At 36.4% G+C, this 19,331-nt stretch overlaps 1 protein-coding gene across 3 annotated transcripts in view; it reads right to left on the bottom strand.

Annotated features, from left to right (window-relative positions):
• Positions 1-19,331, bottom strand: part of LOC131354241 (receptor tyrosine-protein kinase erbB-4-like) — a 418,103-nt gene that overhangs the window by 172,098 nt on the left and 226,674 nt on the right. The window lies entirely within an intron of this gene.

Raw genomic sequence — 19,331 nt, 5'->3', positions numbered from 1 at the left:
GTGTAAAGGGGGGTGTAGACTTTAGATTAGCAAACATTTTGTTCTCTCTGGCCTTCAGAAGCTATATAAGATATTGACATGTTTCCCAGAACGTACATCAACCTATGACCATAAAAGGTCGTCACATTAGGGGCGGGGGTGGCTCAAGTGGTTAAGGCTTTGGGTCGTTGACCGGAAGATTGGGGGTTCAAGCCCCAGCACCAACAAGTTGCCACTGTTGGGCCCTTGAGCAAGGCCCTTAACCCTCTCTGCTCCAGGGGTGCTGTATCATAGCTGACCCTGTGCTCTGACCCCAACCTCCAAGGATGAGGAAGAAAAGAATTTCACTGTGCTGTAATGTATATGTGACAAATAAAGGCTAATTAAAAACATTCATAATTGCATTATAACCCTACTCATGTTCTGGAGTCCCACAGTCATGGATCTGTTTGTAAACTCATCATGAACACTTCCTCCTTATTTCCGCCGAACTCCACACCTTCACTTCAACGCCACTTTCTACTTCCTTTTCCTGTTTCTTTTTTTTTTAGTTGTACTTTTCCTGTAAGTGAAGAATTGAGTCATAGTTTAAACACAAGGCCCTTTGCTCTCTCTCTCTCTCTCTCTCTCTCTCTTATTCCCACATCTGAAAGTAGTGTTTGAAGCCAGGAGTTATGTTTTAATCATTCAAATTCTTAATGATGACACAGAATCCATTATTAATGAGCGCAGTTCCTCCAGCGCGCTCGGCTTGGCGAGCGAGACGCTAACTTCTACTCTCTTCATTTGATCTTTACGCAACTCTCCTCTCTCTTTTCCCCCCTTTTTTTTTACTCCAAACTGTATATCGTGGCCTTTGGAAAAAAAAAAAAAATCTTCCGTTTTTTTAAAACCTCTATTTCCCAAGGCTTTTGTTTCTCTCTCTCTCTCTCTCTCTCTCTCTTTTCTTTTCTGTTTTTTGCTCTTCCCATCTCTTGCTTGCTTTCATCTTCAACCGAGCGAAAAAAACACGTGTTAATCTCCTGTTAGTGTCCATTAGAAACGTCGTTCAGAACCTCGCTGAAAACTTCCGCTTGTTTTCACATTACTTTCTCGCATTACTTTATCACTTAATTTTTAAATTAAATGAATACTATTTTTTTTTCTAAGTGTTATGAAAACACTGATTAAGTGTATAGAGTGTGATATATTACGATTACATCTTACTCAAAGATAAGTAACACTGTTCTGCAAAGTAATAGTATCCAGAGGAAAAAGAATTAACAGTATCTGGAAAAAATAAATAAATTAAATAAATAAATAAAATAAATAAATAGAATAATTAATAATGGATTAAACTAGATTAAATAGATAAAACTAAAAATAAAATAAAAATAAATAATAATTTATTAATTTATTAAAATTAATTGAATAAAACTAAACTAAAATAAAATAAAATAATTAATAATTTAAATTTAAAAATATATTAACAAAATAAACTAATGAATAAAAAATAAATAATAATAAGTTATGTTATGTACTTATGCATAAAAATGGTATGAAATTGTAAAAAAAAGAAGAAGACATGATTCTTGATCATTATTTCTTTTCCCCACAGAGATTTAAACTGAAATGTAAATAAAAAATATAAATATTTCTGACAGGTCAAACCCCAATTGTTCTGCATTATCCCATTTTCTGCTTTCCTTCTGGTCTGCCACACACCACTCTTCATGAAGGTTCAACTTCAAAAAAAAATTATATTTTCCTTATTCCTTGGGTATAAACAATGTATTATTTAACACCCAGTGCACCTCAAAAAAGATCAGACTTCTGTATTATTATTATTATTATTATTATTATTATTATTATTATTACAGACAGAGACATATAGAAATGTCTGTTATACCACGTGTCTGTAAAGTCAACCACGACTTTATTTCCTGCTCCCTTCAGAGCTTTATTCAAGGTGTACATTTCTGATATAAACACACACACACACACACACACACACACTTCCATTACCATTAATTTATTCACAGGGTCAGACGTCTCCAGTAATGAAGACTCTGTAAGTGCTGTAATTTGCCATCGCCGCATTATTATGTTCTTTACTCCAATTTAGTCCCACGTGTCTTCATTAATGAGAAACCAGTCAGCAAAACGAGTGGAGTAAATGACTACGGGGCTGGCAAAGTGAGAAACAATCGAGCAAATCTGCCTGCTGCTTCATTGTTTGTAACAATGCACCATTTTCTCTGAAGCTTAATTAACAGGCACCTGTTTCAGCTCAGGGAAACGAGGACGTTCTGTTTCAGCTGTTTTACACAGAAACGCCATTTTTATCTCTTTCTCTAGCGAGCACAAACCGCGCACAATCACCGATATATAAGGAGGACGCTACTGACATTGGTGTCACCCTTTCCACTTGGACAACCTCGCACTTACGCCACTGCTTACTGCGGCGTTACGCCCAGCACTGAGAGATTAATAACGCAGCACCGAAAATGCAGATACGAAGCTCTGATGTCCTTCAGATGAGCACCGGCACACCCCTCATCATACCCGGCCAACATGCCTCAAAGACTGAAATATTGAGTATGACACAAGCGTAATTGCATGGGAAGTAATCAATTAGACACACAATTGGAAGCGACCCAGGGTCTGGAATCTGCCGAGTGGAAGATGGAAATGAGTGTTGTACGGAAATCAGCGAAAGTCAATTTCTCTTTCTCCAATTGGCTTACCCGGAGAGATTAGAGTCAAGCCAACGAAGAGAGAGAATCGACGGAGAAAGATCAAGAAAGATGAAGAAGATAGAGGAAGAAGAATGTGCCTTAATATCCTCAAAGGAACAACGGCAGCCTCCACAGTCCAGTTATAGAAATATATGGAATACATTTTGTGTAATGTAAATTAGTTAATAAGCTTCGCAGGTAGGCTGCATGCTCTAATTTATACAAAAACAAAGGTATAAACTTAACGGAACTACACAAGTGACAGGCATTTCTGCCGAAAGTACAGTTTAGTCTTCATTTCTGAGTCTAGAAACAAAGAGAATTATATAATAATATATCATCATCATCATCATCATCATCATCATCATCATCATTATCATCATCATCATCATCATCATCATTATCATCATCATCATTATCATCATCATCATCATCATCATCATCATCATCTCTTCTTCTTCTTCGTGGCATAGAAACACTCATAAACTACAATTACATCATTGTAGCCCCTCCTCCTTTCTGCACACACCCACTTTATAACTCCTCCCCCACCCTGCAATATTAAATGTAACTAGAACAAGTTCAAAATGTACGATGAATCTAGCAACCAAGAGAAAGATGGATAGATAGATAGATAGATAGATAGATAGATAGATAGATAGATAGATAGATAGATAGATAGATAGATAGATAGATAGATAGATAGATAGATAGAAAATTAAATAAATGAATAACTAAATAGAATAGAACAGAATAAAAACATTCAGCAATCTAAATTCAAACCCAAATTCTAACATCATTGCTCGAAAGACAGTTGCTGACACGCCCCTCCTCCCTTCTGTACACGCCCACCTTACAACCCCTCCCCCACTCCACAACATTATTTGTACCTATAAGAGGTTAAAAAGTAAGACCTGTCATTCATTCGGAAGGAATTCTATTACGGGAAAATAATAAAAAGTAAGTAGGTGCTATCTGTTCTTATTTATTTCCTGATGCTGTCCTGATACTGCCAATGAAGAAAAATAAAACCAGACACTGAGAGACTGACAAAAACAGGTAAAGATAGACGTTATGTAAAAAAAAAAAAAAAATCAAAAACAGAGAGGCAAAGAGAGATAAAATCATGCATAGAGAAGAAGAGATAGAGAGAAGTGGACAGAGAATTAACTAAGAGATATCCACTAAGAAACAGCGAAAGGGAAAGAGAAATAGAGAAAACTGGATAATAGAAAAGAAACAGGGAAACAAGGAAAGAGAGGGAGAGAAAACAGAGTGGACGAGTAAATGAGAAAGTAAATGAATGAGAGAGATAAAGGCTTGAACTCATCCAGATACGATTAGAACTAAGCTTTATACTCATCTCCCTCTCTCTCTCTCTCTCTCTCTCTCTCTCTAGTTTCGTCTCCTCTCCCGTGTGCTGTTCTTCCACGGTGGCTTCACGACACACTGCACACGACTCATTGAGGTTAATGCGCCATCATTGAGATTTTCTCCTTGAACAGGTCTGAGCACTTTGAAGAACATAATGTGCTGTTAAAATGTGTGTGTGTGTGTGTGTGTGTTTGAGAAAGCCATCCTTAAAATATTAAGGTGGACCAAGTTGGTCAATATTAAAGATTGTTGGGGGGAAAAAAAAGGAAACTGGAGAAAAGGAAGAGTAAAATGTGTAATGGAGTGATAAAGAAAGAAGAAGAAGAAGAAGGATTCCTCTAATAAAACCCATTCCAGCTCTTAGAAGCAGTATCTTTCTCAATCCAGGAAAAAAAAAAAAAAAATCCAGCTACGAGATACTTTTTCATCATTTTCCATTTCATTTACATGTTTTATCTTTCTACTGGGATCTTTAGCTTTTCTCCAAATATCCTTTCAGATATCATTTCATCCTGATAATCTTGTCGAGTTGAAATAAGAATTTCTCAACAATGCCAGCAGTAAATAAAAGAGAGAATGAAAAAAACTCATAATGTTTAAAAACATTTTTTTAATGTTTTTATAAAAATAAAAATTCTATCACACCAAACCATTTGTTCCTTTCAAAAACATTGAGAAAAAATGTTTTAAACATATAAAGTACCCTGACTAACCATTTCAATAGGAACATCAGTGTACCTATATATAATTCTATTTATTATTATTATTATTATTATTATTATTATTATTATTATTATTATTATTATTATTATTATGGTCATAATAATAATAATAATAATAATAATAATAATAATAATAATTCTTCTTCTTCTTCTTCTTCTTCTTATTATTATTAATAATAATAATAATAATAATAATAATAATAATAATAATAAGTTATTTATTTGTTTATATATTTATTATTTTTATATTATTAATATAATATAAATATAATAATTATAATATAATATCTTCTTGTTCTTTGGCTAACAGACGAGGAACCTGATGAAATCTGCTGTTGTAGCTCATCAGCCTCAAGATTTTGTGTGTTGTGCATTTTGAGATGCTTTTCTGCTCACCACTTTTGTAAAGAGTGATTATTTGTTTATTATTTATTTATGAGTTACTACTAACTTCCTGTCAGATTGAACCAGTCTGGCTGTTCTGTGTCTGAAAATCTCGTCCCAGGAGTCCCTGAATATCATCTGTTTCTGTTTTGAAATGATGTTATTTTAGTCACTAAGATAAAATTTCCTGATGTTTGAGACTAAAACTCGATCTGTATCTGCACAATTTCATCCTGTCACCTGATTGGCTGAATGGAGAATTGAACGCACAGTTTTAAGGTTTTACAGTCAGCTCATGTCTGCATATGTTTTTCCGAATTAAGAAAATAAACACATATTCCAAGAATGTTCTGAATAAAATTTAAGTTAAAAATCAGCCTAAAGAGGCAAAAAGAATAATACATACATAGACCACAGAAGGAAAGAGTTTTGAATGAAAGGAAAGGGGGAAAAAAGGAACTAAAAGCATATTTATTTGACAATTTCTTTAATTATGGCTTAAATTTTGCAAAGCCAACAGACCTTATTTGCTAACGGAAGACTCTCACATCTAGTGTCCTAAAAAATGTGAAGTAGAAAAACAGACGGATTCTATTATTCTCCAGAAATCACTTTCCGAGTGGTATTTTAAAATGTCATGCAGCGAGGTTTAAGAGTGTAGCATCAGTGATACCAGATTAGTCGCTTTCAGGGACTTTCTTTCAGTGTGTGTGTGAGTGTGTGTGTGTGTGTGTGTGAGAGAGGGGGGGGGCTGAAAAAAGAGAGGGACTGATGGGACATAGGACTAATGTGATGGACAGAGAGGGTTAAGGAGACTCAGGCATTAGGGAAAAGAGAGATCATCAGGATGTGAAAGATGGAGGAATAGAGGGAAATAAAGGAATGGAGAAAGTAACAGGTCAGATGTGATTGGAAGGAAGAGGGGATAGAGACAGAAACGATAAAAAGAAGAGATGTTACCAAAGTATCAATTATATAATGAAATTTATATGAAATATGATGAGAATGCTCGGAGTGGGTGTGGTTTAATATTCTAATTAGAACGTGCTCTGATACTTTAATTAGAGCATGTGATTGGTCTGATACTTTAATTAGAGCATGTGATTGGTCTGATACTTTAATTAGAGCATGTGATTGGTCTGATACTTTAATTAGAGCATGTGATTGGTCTGATACTTTTGAGCATGTGATTGGTCTGATACTTTTGAGCATGTGATTGGTCTGATACTTTAATTAGAGCATGTGATTGGTCTGATACTTTTGAGCATGTGATTGGTCTGATACTTTTGAGCATGTGATTGGTCTGATACTTTTGAGCATGTGATTGGTCTGATACTCCAGTTAGAACATGTGTCTGGTCTGATACGCTATTCAGAACACTTGATTGGTCTGATACTCTCATGAGTCAATGTGATTGATCTGATACACCAATCAGAACATGTGATTATAGTGATACTCCAATTAGAACATGCGATTGATCTGATACTCCAATTAGAACATGCGATTGATCTGATACTCCAATTAGAACATGCGACTGATCTGATACTCCAATTAGAAAATGCGATTGATCTGATACTCCAATTAGAACATGCGACTGATCTGATACTCCAATTAGAACATGTGACTGATCTGATACTCCAATTAGAACATGCGACTGATCTGATACTCCAATTAGAACATGCGACTGATCTGATACTCCAATTAGAACATGCGACTGATCTGATACTCCAATTAGAACATGCGATTGATCTGATACTCCAATTAGAACATGCGACTGATCTGATACTCCAATTAGAACATGCGATTGATCTGATACTCCAATTAGAACATGCGATTGATCTGATACTCCAATTAGAACATGCGACTGATCTGATACTCCAATTAGAAAATGCGATTGATCTGATACTCCAATTAGAACATGCGACTGATCTGATACTCCAATTAGAACATGTGACTGATCTGATACTCCAATTAGAACATGCGACTGATCTGATACTCCAATTAGAACATGCGACTGATCTGATACTCCAATTAGAACATGCGATTGATCTGATACTCCAATTAGAACATGCGACTGATCTGATACTCCAATTAGAACATGCGACTGATCTGATACTCCAATTAGAACATGCGATTGATCTGATACTCCAATTAGAACATGCGATTGATCTGATACTCCAATTAGAACATGTGACTGATCTGATACTCCAATTAGAACATGCGATTGATCTGATACTCCAATTAGAACATGCGACTGATCTGATACTCCAATTAGAACATGCGACTGATCTGATACTCCAATTAGAACATGTGACTGATCTGATACTCCAATTAGAACATGTGACTGATCTGATACTCCTATTAGAACATGTGACTGATCTGATACTCCAATTAGAACATGTGACTGATCTGATACTCCAATTAGAACATGTGACTGATCTGATACTCCTATTAGAACATGTGACTGATCTGATACTCCAATTAGAACATGTGACTAATCTGATACTCCAATTAGAACATGCGATTGATCTGATACTCCAATTAGAACATGTGACTGATCTGATACTCCTATTAGAACATGTGACTGATCTGATACTCCAATTAGAACATGTGACTAATCTGATACTCCAATTAGAACATGTGACTAATCTGATACTCCAATTAGAACACGTGATTAGTCTGATGCTCTCATGAGAGCATGTGACTAATATCTGATACCCCAATTAGAACACATAATTGATCTGATACTCCAGTGATCACATTATTTGTCTGATACTCTATTGAGAACATGTGATTGGTCTGATACTCTCATAAGAATGTGATCTCTCTGAGACTCTTAAGCAGTAAAAACTAAACACAATATTAACATACTCTTCTCTTACAAGTCAATCTTTACTAACATGTTTCTCAGACATAAATTTAATTTCTTTTTTTCTCCAATACTTGAACATGCAGTCTTGATAAAAGCAACAACCGACATCCACCATGTGACTGCTCACAGTAAAGTGAAGTGTATGTAAGAAATATAAACAGCTTTTAAACCTTTAAAAGGAGAAGAATTCTGATAGAATTTCATTATCACTAATTATTCAGTCTTTGTTCTGGCTTTAGTTAGGATTCCTTGAACATCAAGGCACTTATATACACAGCATTTTTATATCTTTTGCCAACACTCAAAGCGGAGAAAAAAGCTAAACGCTTGTAAAGACTTTTGCTAATTGGCTACGCAGCATACACATATAATAACAATAAATCTGCTGTAGGATAACACAATGAATATATCTGAACACTGTTTCCACTTAAACTCCAATGGAAACAGTTAACAAAAAAACAATCAATAGTATCACATCAATAAACAAACAAAGAAACAAACAAATAAAATCCATAAATATAAAAATGCGTTTTTGTAGTTTTTCATCATTTAAATTTGTTCATCCATTATTTTCATTTCTTTAAAGCAAAAAAGAAATATCATTTAAAACAAACAATGAATGTCTATATCTCTTTATTTAAATAAATAAATGAATGAATAAATAAATATTAACACAAGAAATATTCATAAAAATCTAAAAAGATATTTATTTATTTAAATTTAGTTACATTATTTGTTGCTTTTTTAAATAATAATGAAGTAGCCCTTGATATCTTGTGTATATTGCAAGAAATAAATAATATATAATTCTAGTATATAATGATGATGATGATCATCATCATCATCATTATTATTTGCTAGAATTATATATAATTTTTTATATTATTTATATTATTATTACTATTAGAATTCTATTTTTATTATTGTTATGAATTGTATTGTATTATTATTGTTGTTATTATTATTATCCATCCATTCTATACAACTGCTTTATTCCTAATGAGGGTCACGGGGATCTGCTGGAGCCTATCCCAGCACACACTGGGCGAAAGACAGGGGTACACCCTGGACAGGTCACCAGTCCTTCACAACTACACACACTCACTCCTGTGGGCAATTTAAAATTACCAATCAACCTAATGTACGTGTTTTTGACTGTGGGAAGAAACCGGAGTACCCATGCAGGCACGGGGAGAACATGCAAACTCCACACAGAAAGGTCCCCGCCTGTTCGAACCTGGGATACGAACCCAGGACCTTCTTGCTGTGAGGCAACAGTGCTAACCACTAAGCCACTATACTGCCCATTATTATTATTATTATTATTATTATTATTATTATTATTATTATTATTATTATTATTATTATTATTATTATTATTATTACGGAAATGAAGTTGGACATTATTCTAGGAACGACTCACAGTTTAAATCGAAATTAAAGGATTTTTCATTTGTATGAATTCAAATTCAGATGAACGGCTCACAGACGTTTAATTCACTCCATCTTAATCACTCAGCAGGGAGACCTTCAGACTGCAGTCAAACAAAGAATATGACTAATTATGATGGATTATGCACAAACACACACACACACACACACACACACAGTGAGAGAGCGTGCAGAAAATCAATGAAGCCATATCAGAATTTCTTACAACTTTGACCTCCGTGGATCGGATCTGTGCAGCTGATAGCAAGATGTCTGATTTCACAGCTACACCCTAATCACTGTACAGAACTCTTTAACCCTGTCTGCTGAACATTTCTGAATTGTCTGCATCTGATTTCAGACATTTTTGACAAGCGTCTTGCAGCGTTTTCGTTCCTCAGAGCTGCCTTTTGTTCCTCAGAAATAAAACCCTTGGGATGTGGTGATGAAATGATGTGGATGTGGTTTCCTTTCTTTCACCTTAAAAGAAATCTTTCACACATTGACGATTATATGGTTGTTCTCTATTTACGTGGAATGTCGAACCTACTGGTCTACGTTGTTACCATAGAAACAAACAAGCGTGTTAATATAAACATAGTAGTTGCAGCTGCACTGCAGTCACTGACTGCAGTTGTAGAAAACATCAACGCCTTCTGACCAATCAGAATCAAGCATTTATCAGCATCATGTGCTATTTTATATTCTATCCATGACAAAGGAACTAAACTCCGATATATCCAGACTAGTAAGTTCTAGATTTATCTAAGACAATACTACTCAAATCATGTGTTCCAAATTTTATTTATTTATTTATTTATTTATTTATTTATTTATTTATTTATTTATTTATTTATTATTTTGGATGAAAACTTGTTAAACTATCTACTTGAAAATGAGAAAAAAAGAGAAAAAATTAGAACATTTATTTATTCATAATTAAATTATAGAATTTATTTTATTTAGTAATTTATTTTGTATATATTTACTTTATTTATTTATTTATTTATTTATTTATTTATTTATTTATATAAATGAAGTAATAATAATAATAATAAAAATAATAATAATGTCCAAACAAACAAAAAGGACAAATAAATGTTACTAAATTTAAAAAATGTATGTAAATAAATTAAAGAATTTAATTATTAATAAATAAATGCTCTCATTTTTTGTACTTTAATATTATTATTATTATTATTATTATTATTATTATTATTATTATTCTCATTCTCTTACAGGTATTTAAGGACTTCATGTATAAACTAGCCTTAGCTAGCTATTTTTTTGATGATGTGTTTGTTGTTTTTGTTTTTCTTCATTTTTTAAGCTACGTAGATTTGTTGAAACAATATAACTTAGTCAAGCTAATCCTCTTAATGACTGAGTTAGCTACATAGCCAAGGTAAAAGGGGCGGAGCTTCTCAGACTGTAACCCTTCCTAATGTGTCTGAATACTGTCTGATTAAATTGAATGTGAATGTTTTCATAATCCAACAGCACCCAACAGGACATTGAGACTTTTTTTCAAGGAGCAAAATAAACATGGCTTCCAATCAGGGGTGAATAAAAAAATATCAATATTTCAGCATGGATTATAAAACTGCATCCCTTTAGATCTCAAAGGGTTAAAACCTTTCAATACTGTAACCATCACTGACATGCGATCAATCACATTACACATCTCCAGTGGGTGAGTACAGAGATTGACATGATAACGTGACAGCGGGATCGAGAGGTCAGGACAGATGAGTCTGATCTGAGCTCGTGTGCTCGTGCTTGTGGAGGCGGTGAGAGAGAGAGAGAGAGAGAGAGAGAGAGAGAGAGAGAGAGAGAAAGGGAAAGATAAAGAAATAGTGGAAGTTGTATAAGTGTGTGTGTGTGTTTGTGTGTGTGTGTCTGGGCTGTGTTCCAACTCTGAACTGCCTCAGGATGTCAGGACATTGAGTGGGTTCAGTATTCAGCTGACAGTTACTTCTTCTGCCAACTGCTGCCATTTACACTACCTGTTCGTACAACACACACACACACACACACACACAGAGGTTTACTGAGACAGAGAGAGGTGAGATGGGGGGGGTAGATGGAGAGAGAGACAGAGAGACAGAGATCAGTAGATTTTAAGAAACAGAGAGAGAGAGAGAGAAAGAGAGAGAGAGAAAGAGAGAGATAGAGACAGATAGACAGATAGAGAACAATACATAAATACACAATACATAAAAGACACATTAAGAGGAGAGAGAGAGAGAGAGAGAGAGAGAGAGACAGACAGAGAGAGGGACAGACAGAGAGCAACAGATGACAAGAGAGTGGGAAATAAGAGATAGATACGTGAGAGAGAGACAGGGGAAAGAGAAAGAGAGAGAGAGAGAGACAGACAGACAAACAGACACAGACACAGACACAGACAGAGAGCAACAGATGACAAGGGGGGGTAAGAGAAAAATAGGGGGTAAGAGAGAGAGAGAGAGAGAGAGAGAGAGAGAGACGACTTTCCAAACTGAACAGCGTCAAATTCTGACAAAACAAACAGACAGAAGAAAACAAAAAATGAAAAAAGAGAGCAGAGTGAAAGAAAGGGTGAGAAAAAGAGCATGAGAGGAGAGGAAAAGAACAGAAGAGAGCAAATGTGTGTGTGTGTGCTCTCTCTCCCTGTGGGCATGGCTGGTATTTCAAACATTCCCCCTCGCCCGCGCCGACCTCCCTCTCATTTCAGCATTTCTGCATTATTGAGCTTCATTGTCCACTATTACAGCGTGAAACGCTCACTTCAGGTCATCAGCGATGTGACGCTCGCCGTCCAGCTTGGCATTTGGGTTACATTGTTGCCTGCTGGCATCCACAGGAGGGACTGGGTAAGCGGAACAATCCACAGAGCCTGAATTATTCAGAGCCCAGGCTCGGGCTCTTCAGCTTGGCAAAACTCAGCAAGTGGGAAAAAAAGAAAAAACTCTTAGATAATAATAAGGGGCCGTGTTCTAATTCAAAGCCTCCTTGTCCCTGTCCTCCCTGCTATGCCTCAGATGTTTGTCAGGAAAAAACAAAGTGTGGGTTTAAGAAAACCGACCGAAAACACATCACGCTAGCAGATGATACTGTAATTGAGCTACTGGAGGTTGATTTACTAGCGCGCTAAATGGAGAGATGAATTAAAAGGAATCTGCACGCACAGTTAGCCGCGGAGAGTCGTGGGCGATTTACAAACGGTAATAGGGAGGTGTTCGGATGTCACAGAAAGTGAAAGGGTAAAGTATAGAGTGCTGCAGGGATGATGTAGATTTGTAGGCTAATTAATAAGTTAGCATGATGCTGGTTCCCTCCACAAAAAGAATCCAAGTAGCTATAAACAAACGCCACAGGCAGGGTCACATGACTCTCATAGCTCATCACTGCTAAGCTTTCACTTTTTATTTAAAGTCTTGCAATCTTCCCTGATCAGGATTCACTGTGCTATTTTTCTGACAGAGAGACAGAGATTAGTAGATGTCAAGAAAGAGAGAGAGAGACAGACAGAGAGACAGACAGACAGAGAGACAGACAGACAGAGAGACAGACAGAAAGCAATAGATGACAAGTGAGAGACAGTAAGAGGACTGCGAGTGAGAAAGAGAGAGAGAGAGAGAGAGAGAGAGAGAGAGAGAGAGAGAGCGAGAGAGAGACAGACAGACAAACAGAGAGCAATAGATGACAAGTGAGAGACAGTAAGTGGACTGCGAGAGAGAGAGAGAGAGAGAGAGAGAGAGGGAGGCAGAAAGACAAAAACAGAGGACACTGTAACAGAGATGAGTGACACTCTTTTTGTGTGGTAGTTGGAACAAAATGGTTTCCGCAACATGTAGCTAGAAACGGATAAAAACTCCCCCTAATAATTGTATTCTGTCTCATGAATAGTGTTATAAGCTGTTAATAACATTCCTGTGTACTATTCACTCCAGTGAGCAAAACCCATCATGTCATTTGGGTGGGAGGGGCATACTCTCTCATTCCTGTCAATCACAGCAATACTAGCCAATCGTGTGCGTTTGTGAGCTTAAGTGTGAAAGGGTTGGAAGAGCAACGTGTGTTACAGTGCCTCGTGATGCAGCAGATGAGCTAGACTGGCTTCACGTGCCTCTAAGATGTCACATGACCACATCATTAGGAAGAAAATAAAGGAATGTCGAATTTTATTTTATCTTCTACTCAACAAATCTATACATTTTCTTCCTTTCCTTCCTACCCTCATCTCTCTCCTTTTTTTATATTTCCCTTTTTCCAATGGAATAATAATCACACCATGTGTTTGCTCTTCCTGTCGTATCTCAGAGAGGCGACTAACAAGTGACTCCTGCTGCTGCTGCTGCTGCTGCTGCCATTTTGGATCCAGCTGAGGATGGAGATGGAGATGGAGAGGGAGAGGGAGAGGGAGAGGGAGAGGGACAGGGAGAGGGAGCTGTGCCGAAACCAATGGGCAAACCAATCAACAAGCTTCTCAGTGAAGAAAGAGCAAAGCAGCATGGGTAAAATCACAGCCTGGGCACTTACTTTGCCACTTCCAGGCTCAGTGGAGAGGTGGATGTGGAGAATAAATAACAGTGTTCAGGAACTGAATAAAAGAGCAGGAAAGAGCACTAGAGAATTCAGGTTGCTGTAAGATTTTCCAAGAGACAAAAAAAAAAGAAAGAAGGGATAGCTCTGTGTCATTAAATTACACGTCAAACGAGAAGTGATGGCTCTTATCCTCAAGCCTAAAAGGATTTCTTATAGTTCTTGGAGAATAATGACATACCGCAGGTGCATTTTCTTTTATTTATTTATGTAAGATATATGTAGAAATCTGGAAAAAAAAAAGAAAATTTGAACCATAATGGCCTACATGGGGGTCAGTATAATGTGCTCGTATTCCAGGAACTACAGTCAAGAGCTTTTACGCAGACAGAATGGCTGACCATCACATCGGAAAAGCAAGCCACCACACGGCAATGAATAAATAAATAAATAAATAAATAGAGCTGAGCAGCTCAGCACTTTCCCTACAGGCCAATTTGATCTTTAGTCAAAGCTCAAAGCCACTTTTTCCACACGGACCTTTCTATAATTATATTGCGTGTCATGTCAGAAGTGCAACAAACTCAGACCTGACTTGACATTTAAGGACGTCCCCCTGACCAGGCATGGAGGAATTAGCAGCATAAACAGTCGCTGGTATGTGTGGATGTCAAAATCAGCAGTTTATCAGGAAGACAAAGCTCCAGGAGAGAACTGTCTGAACTGCATCATGGGTAGAAAATTACTCAGTGCACTCTTTCCTTCTCTCCTGAATTTTTACTTCTATGCTCTTGCTTTCCATTCATTTTCTATACCTGCTTTATTTCTAATTAGGGTCACAGGGATCTGCTGGAGCCTATCCCAGCACACATTGGGCGAGAGGCAGGGGTACACCCTGGACAGGTCTCCAGTCCATCACAGGGCCACACATATAGACAGACAACCGCACACACTCACATTGACTCCTATGGGCAATTTAGAATTACTAATCAACCTAATGTACATGTTTTTTGGACTGGGGGAAGAAACCGGAGTACCCGGAGTAAGCCTGCAAACATGCAAACCCCACACAGAAGGGCCCCTGCCTGTTCAAACTCAGGATTCGAACCCAGGACCTTCTTACTGTGAGCCTCTTGCTTTCCAAAAGTCTTCTGTGTTCTTAATCTAAACATCTAGATTTCACAGGGTTTGTTACATGACCAAGAAGAGTCCATTTGACTGACGACCGGAAAAAAAACAGACCTTTTCCAACAGTCTGCTGGCAAACATTCAAGATCATCTCGTCCACTTACCACTAATGTTTTCAAATGATTGATGAATGACTACATCTCGAGCCAAAAAGTTCATTTTCTCATGCAGTTTGTTCTGCCAATCAAAAATGTGCCCATAATCATCATAGGCGAGGAGGATGGAATTGTTGACAACTACTAAGCATTTTGGTGTATACTTAAATGACAGACTCGACTGGAAGACCCACACTGACGCTATATACAAGAAGGTATTGAGCAGACTCTATTTTCTGAGGAAGCTCAGATCTTTGAATGTTTGTAAGTAGATGCTGGAGATCGTCTACCAGTCTGTAGTGGCGAGTGACATTTACTGTGTTGTGGTCTGCTGGGGGTGGGGCAGCATCAGTGCCAGGGATGCCAGCAGGATTAACAAGCTAATTCACAAGGCTGGATCTATCACTGGACATAAAGTGGAGACAGGTTTGAGTCAGTGATGAACATGAGGTCACTTAACAAACTGCTGTCCATTATGGACAATCCGTCTCACCGAGTGTACCACACACTACCGAGTCAGCGGGGCTCATTCTCCAAAAGACTCGTTCAGATTCATTGTCACAGAAAACGTTAGAGGAGGTCATTCTTACCATTTGTATTCTAGACTCTCAAGGTTCTTCATATTTATCTACTGCCAGTTTTCATGTGTACTGTACTGTAAATACTGATGTAAATATGGTGAAATCCACATCTGTGTTTCATATCTGCACTGCTACCTCAAATTTAACATGTTTAATTCTATAATAAAGGTAATATGTAAAATGTAAAAGATTCCTTCATATAATAAAAGGATAAAGTGGTGACTAAGAAGTCAAATCCCAGCACTGCCAAGCTACCACTGTTGTGTCTTTGGGCAAAGCACTTAACCACAATCTGTAGGTGGATTTGGATAAAACAAAAACAGCCAAATGAGTTCAATGCAAATCAAGACGATGCAAATAAGTTAAGCGTCAAGGCTAAGAGGAAACAAATACACTTTATCACCAGTGTACCTTTTGGCTAAATTCCCAATTGTTGTCTTAAGATCTGTTTCAGTACCCTATTAGCTAAAGTCAAGTTTGCTCGCTGAACCCTTGGGGCCCTGAGGGATTGAGTCACCATAGCTGTAGACTTCAGGAGCTTGACATTTCATTTCATTTCCCTTAACCGGTGTGCAGAGAGAATAAATAGTTAGCAAGAATATGTGCAGTGTGAGAAAACTGAATCGTTAACATATGGTGTGTTCAAATCATGATAAAAAGATCGTATTTACAACTTGAACGCACATGAATGCTGGGAAATTTTCTTTGAGCTCTTGAGTTGCCGAATCGGTATCTTGTCAGTGAGACAAGATGGCAAAATCAATGGATGCATCTTCTGTAGCTGATGGGAAATTGGATAAAATCGAATGTTTTCTGCATCGGAATCTGATTTCAGGCTTTATTATTTACAATAAAACAAACTAAAGGCCTGCACAATAAACAACAGCTTTATATAATTACGACAATATGTAATGATAAAGTTTGGCAGCTTCATAAACGGATTAAAAACAAAATATTCAAAGTTTAAAAAATTGCTGTATTGTTTTCGTAGTTAATTAAGAGAAGCTAAACCTCCATCTCACTCTGACCAAAGTGTCTTAAACCAACCAGACTTCCCAAGAGGAAGAAGAGCTAGCTAGGCAGTTAGCATGCTAGTCATGGGTTTAACCTTAATTTTTAAAGTACTATATGATACTAATGATAGCAGAAGAAAATAAAAAAAAAGTTGAATAAAAAATGTAAAAAATATTTTTATAAAAACAAAAAACAACAATAACAACAGCTGTGGTAGCAATAATAACAACGACAACAACATTAATAACACATTTTACACAATTAATAATATACAATAAATAGCCTTTTTATTTTTCCTTAAAAAGTTTTGAATTGTTTTAATTTCTATAATTTTATACAGTTTAATTTCACACTGAGGGTGAAAAGTGAATTCCAAATAATAATAATAATAATAATAATAATAATAATAATAATAATAATAATAAATTCAAAATATATAAATAAATAAAAATACATTTTAATAAATTGTACATCTCTAATTTTTTACAATTTTAATTTTTAAGAGTTTATTTCTACATTTTTTTTTTTACATTAAAAAACCTTCCATTTTATCAGAGGTGTGTAGACTTTTTGCATCCATTGTATTTTACTATATAATAACAATAATAATTATATAAAAGCTGCCTAGTTTCGCTTTTTTTTCTCATCAGTACAGACAGGCTTTCCATTTGTTTAATTCCACACTATAGCTTTTTAAACACTTCCATAAAATTTTAGAGACTCCTGTCTCGCAAAAATCCAGGTTCTGTAGTTTACATCACTTTATTTTTAACTGCCAGCTCATTAGATGGACAAAGGAAGTAAAGTTTCGATCCTGATCCTGCAGGATGATTAAAATCGGCCTTATCATGACGGCCCCAGCTGGGTTAAAAACCTTGCACTTTAAATATACACGTGCCTCAATGTCATGATTTATAGATTGTAGGTTTCTATAAATACATTTAGGAATCACAGAAGGCCACAAACATGTTCAGGGAAAAGAAAAGACTGAGGTTAAAAGAAAAAAAAAAAAAATTAATTAAAAACAATTGCCTCGTGCTGTGTTTATGTCTAGCATAATAACATTTTACGATCGTTTTATCATATCATGATAAAGCTACTTCAGTGACTCAGTTATTTCCTGTTATTACTTACTATACAGCACCTATTAGCCTTGACTCCCTCACTAGCTTCTCAGCAAAAGGAATAGCAAAGCATAAACACCTCTGTCCTGAAGACTTTCAACTTTTCCTGAGGTTATGCCACGAAGCAGCTTTCATAAAAGTCTTTTTTTAAAACTCTCTTTACTCTTTACCAGAAACCAAAAAAAAATGGAATTTGTTTCAGAAGTATTTCTGTTTTTAGCCTACTAGGGGTGATAAATTCACAGAAAAGTACCAAAGAAAACAAAAACATTTCATTTTTTCCACACAAATGTTTCTAACTTCAAAGTAAATGTTGATCTCAAACCTATTCCTGCTCTCTGAGATGCCCCGAGTGTTTGTTCATCTAAAACGCAGCTCAGATTTCATCTTCAAACACTAAAATTCTGTGTAAGGTTCTCCAACAGAGGGAAAAACACGCGTATAAAACACACAATGAGTCCTGACTCATTTTATATCAGACTTCTGTGATCAGAAAATAATTTTCACTCCTCAGAGAAAATTCTCAAAATTCCTGTCAGGTTCGCTCATGTTAGCTAGCTGGATAGCAAAAAACATAGAATTATATGAATTTCAGTGATTTTCTACTTTAAAATGTCTATATACAGACTAAGAATACAGTTAAATGGCATGATATACAGTATGTGAGACCACACACACACACACACACACAAAGAGACACACACACTTTATTGTAGATTAGCCTGTAGCAAGTTCAGGGATATTTACACACTGTGAGGTTGCACGCCTCAGTTTAGAGAGTTTTATTACCACATGTTCTTTTTCTTTCTGGCAACACACACACACACACACACAGCCAGGCGTGATTGTCCTAATATTTCCTTCTTATTTTCTGAAGTACTTGTGGTGACGGATATTTTCTGCACAATAATATCACTAAAAAAAAAAAAGCCTCGGTTTCACAAAACTGCCTCGGAACATGAAATTTCATTTCAGAATCGATCAAATTCTAGTGCGTTTGGTTGCGGAAAGCCCCGCGGCACACGGAGACATTTTAATAGCACACCCGAGCGTGAACCTATTGATGGTGGATCACGTCCACACAATTATGTGATTTGTTGGAGAAAATGACGACCGAGCGAGAGCCACAGGCCAAATTCCAAATAAACGGAAAGTGAAATGCAGGACCTAATTAAACCTGTTTTAATACCTCTGGCTAGCAGCGTAACCCAGAAACGTTTGCTTTCATTCGAAGGCAATGTCAGCCATACTACCAGGTTTGACCTTGACTGTTTGCTCTAAACAAGCTCCTGCCATTTTCCCTCTAAACAAGCCTCCGGATTT

Source organism: Hemibagrus wyckioides, linkage group LG06 (genome assembly GCF_019097595.1).
Source record: "Hemibagrus wyckioides isolate EC202008001 linkage group LG06, SWU_Hwy_1.0, whole genome shotgun sequence".
NCBI lineage: Eukaryota > Metazoa > Chordata > Actinopteri > Siluriformes > Bagridae > Hemibagrus > Hemibagrus wyckioides.
This window is presented reverse-complemented; position numbering and strand designations above follow the sequence as displayed.